The sequence below is a fragment of the Triticum dicoccoides genome, chromosome 2A, assembly GCF_002162155.2.
Source record: "Triticum dicoccoides isolate Atlit2015 ecotype Zavitan chromosome 2A, WEW_v2.0, whole genome shotgun sequence".
Lineage (NCBI taxonomy): Eukaryota > Viridiplantae > Streptophyta > Magnoliopsida > Poales > Poaceae > Triticum > Triticum dicoccoides.
In genome coordinates this window covers 25,190,515-25,194,414 of record NC_041382.1, presented here as the reverse complement: position 1 = coordinate 25,194,414, position 3,900 = coordinate 25,190,515, and the positions used below count along the sequence as shown (strand labels likewise).

The 3,900-nt window shown below is 39.2% G+C and overlaps 1 protein-coding gene across 1 annotated transcript in view; it reads right to left on the bottom strand.

The window, feature by feature from the left end:
* Window positions 1-1,877: 1,877 nt before the first annotated feature.
* The window catches only part of LOC119357479, a 4,081-nt gene continuing 2,058 nt past the window's right edge, over window positions 1,878-3,900 (bottom strand). Inside the window, exon 2 of the mRNA XM_037624412.1 lies at window positions 1,878-2,166. The gene's annotated coding sequence lies outside the window, so the exon portion shown is untranslated. The remainder of the gene's footprint in view (window positions 2,167-3,900) is intronic.

Genomic DNA, 3,900 nt, shown 5'->3' with positions numbered 1-3,900 from the left:
AACAAAAAACCCAACCACAGAAATGCTGACGCGTGGATGCCTATTGGTCCCGGTTGGTGCCACCAACTGGGACCAAAGGATCTCCTGCCTGGGCTCCGCGCACAGGCCACGTGGAGGCCCATCTGTCCCGGTTCTGGATTGAACCGGGACTAAAGGGACAGGGCATTAGTACCGACCCTTTAGTCCCGGTTCCAGAACCGGAACAAAAGGCCCTTACGAACTGGGACAACAGGCCCTTTTTCTACCAGTGGTAATAATTCTACACGATGGATTAAAGGATGAACACTGAATAGAATCTTCAGTTTGCTATGCTTCAGAGAGCCACCAGAAAGAGATGGTACCTTTGGGTATCCCATGCAATTGCCACGCTGGGCCTGCAGGATTTCAGAGAAAAGGAAGTTCATGTCACACATCACAGAACATAAAATTTCTTCATCACCAGCCTAGTCAATATTCATATATGATACAGTAACACGTAGCATCATTTTCTCATGCGCAAGCACACATCTTTTTGCAACTAACAGACTGTATCTAAAGCCACCCAAAATTTGACTTAATATCTAATCAAACAAGTAAATCCCACTTTTTTAGACCAAACAAGTAGAATCCTGCCTTCCACTGGCTACAGTTTAGTCTTGGCTAGAATTTAATCTAACTAGCAGAAACCTCATCAGAATTCAATCTAGAATATGAATGGCAATAAAACAATTCTAAGCGCAGAGGAGAAAGAGGGGAGAGAAGCTGACCGGAAAAGGTTGTCTGGGCGAGCTGAGGGCTCGCGTTTAGAAAAATTCTCGCATGAGCTTGCTTGCCCGGTGCACGGGTGAGGCACCGGCAAGCTGCACGACCCCCCATGCGTCGTTTCTCTCGACCGCGACCATCGCCGGAGCGCCTCTGCCCTCGGGCTTCCCTCTCTTTAGATAATAGTGCACCTGGTGATCTACGTGTTCCCACATAACAATTCAATGAAAGCTTCACCTGCTATTTAACATAGCTAAGGTTATCTTCACACATCATGAACAGTATACACAACTTAGCTGACAAAAAATTTGAATGTGCAAAGCACAAACGATATAAACAATTGATTATGAATAAAATTTAGACGTGTCTGTAATCACAAACAGATGTGTGTCTTCCATCAAAAGAAAAATAATTCTGTACAAAATGGAAACAGAATATACTGAATGTATCAATGTTCCTGCTGACATGAATCAGAGTATATGGGGATAGGTAGGCCTCAGTGGTACGATTAAAATCAGAAGATAAAAATTTAACAGACACTATCCATTATCTAGACTGCGTTAATGAAATTTATTTGAAGAAAATCCAAAATCAAATTGAAAGTTTTGATATTTCCAATGTTTCCAAACAAGAAACTAGCAATAAATTGACTTTATTGTTATAATGGTTTTGCAGGTTTCGTGCCACATCAATGGCTGCCCACTAATGGCTCCTTCTATAAATAAGCAATCCTAACAACTCAATTCCAAGAATCAAACGTCAATGGCTGGGTGTGGTGGAATATTACTGCTAGTGTACTGCATGCAGGCAAGAGGAGTATACAAGACAAGCATGTTCATCTCACATAACAGAGGGCTAGTACTGTCCTTTTCGTTTTGGAACCGGCAGAAGAGAACTGTCCCATCTCTCCCCTAGCTCCTCTCTGTGCTTGTATCCCTCTCTTGTTCTGCCGTAAACCTTTTTTTCAATTTCTCTGTAAATCACCCCCAATTACTTTTCACTTGAGGCAACATACACCAGAACCCTAGTAACATAGGCTGATAAACAAACGCATAACACATATATGGCAAAACAGGATCATAGCATGGCAGTGCCTAAACCTTTTCACATAATAAGTTGATAAACAGGAGGTGAACAACAAAACATTTTGTCCCGGGCAAGTTGCGCTAGGCGAACAGGACAGTTCAGCATAGGTATAGCAGCGGACACCTAAACATAGGCGCGGCAAATTAAGTACAACAACATCATCTGTGCCTCAACTTTTCACATGAGTTGATAAACTGGACAGGTGAACAATAACAACAACAAGAACAACAGAACAACAACAAAGCCTTTTGTCCCAAGCAAGTTGGGGCAGGTGAACATAAAGATTAATCTTCTCATCTCCTGGACATAGGTGCACCGATTGAGGTACTCCAGCATCGCCTGAAAGAAGCAAAATAGAGCCAGGGTAAGAATCAAGTTCACTAAGTTAAACAAGATGAATGCGTTGAAGCTCAAAAGCCATGAAGTCAACTTTATATCCATGGACAGTTTAGGTCTATGCAGGGGTAAGCATAAAGCAAGATATTCATACAGTGGGAGGATATTTCACTGAGGTTGTAGTACCAATTTAAACAACCGAAATAAGTAGCATAACACTAATCCAACATTCAAATATCAATAAAATAGTCAACTGAGCATCTCAACAGTGGGATTGAATAGACGGCTCGAATAAGAGTTCACACTGCTGCCCACCCTAAACCAAACAGCTGAACCGTAGGAGTGGGACACAGGTTGTGGTACCATTTCCTATTCCTAACCCTTTATTCCATTTTTTTGGTCTATCTACATTTAAGGAGCTGAAGAAAAAGAGGCATCAACTGCGCAAGAGCCTCAGATTAATGGTAACAGAATTAATCCATCGAATTTGTCAGTCTAACAAATTACTTGCACCGTAGAGTCTGGACTGAACAACCACCTTGTTTATAAACTATAATAGTGCACCTGGTTATCCAAGTGTTCCCACATAACAATTCAGTGAAAGCTTCACCTTATATTTAACATAGCTAAGGTTAGCTTCACACATCATGAATGGCGAGATAACTGACAGAAATTCTGAATGTGCAAAACACAAAATATACAATCGTTTGCTTATATGAATAAAAGGTAGATGTGTCCGTAATCACAAACAGATGCGTGTCTTCAATAAAAAAATCCTATGAATTTGCGACAACATATACTGAATGTATCAATTTTCTGGCTGATATGAATCAGTGTATATGGGGATAGGTAGACCTCAGCGGTACGATGAAAATCAGATGATACAAAATGAACAGTTAATATATATCCATTATCTATACTGCATTGATGAAAGTCAATTTCAAAGTTTTGATATTTCCAATTGCCAAGCAAGAAAGTTGCAATAAATCGACTTTATTGTTGTAATGGACCATCAGGTTTTGTCCCACACCAATGGCTGTCCACTATTGGCTCCTTCTATAATTAGATGACAAGCATAAATCTCAGTAAAAGAGAGTAAATCATACGACAGAAAGTTCTTGCATGAAAAAAAGAGAAAATTCTTAGTAATATTTAAGATCCATCTGGTCAATGTTTTCGGACTCCCTCACCATTATCCTGAACAGACGGCAATTGATAAATCATAATAATAAATATTTATAAGCTTACAGCCCATAGACTTTTTTTGCAGGGAAACCCATAGATCTTCATAAATACACACAAAAAGACATTATTGGTTAGCAGCACAATGACATAGGTTCAAATTGTTCTACTAACAAATAAATAAAGATAACAACTCAGTCAAAACACACTGCAAACTTATTAAGTCTGCGTAGAGTTTTTACAAAGTTAGGATAGTCGATAGTCATCATTATTGTACCTACAAGATTATCTAAAATCACACATATCATAACCAATGGATCATCAATGAATGCTCTTGAACATAGCTGATAAATCTTCATAACTATACCAAAGTAGGTCACGACCGATAAATTCCATAACTACACCTAAAGACCATTAGACATCTGATCTGGTAGGTCCTTATTATGATGAACCTCAAATGGTAGATTGCCAACTGTATTTAACATGTTCAGATAATCTATCTTTTGGACCTTAAATTAAATATTATTGGCAGATACAAGTAATATTTATAACCTT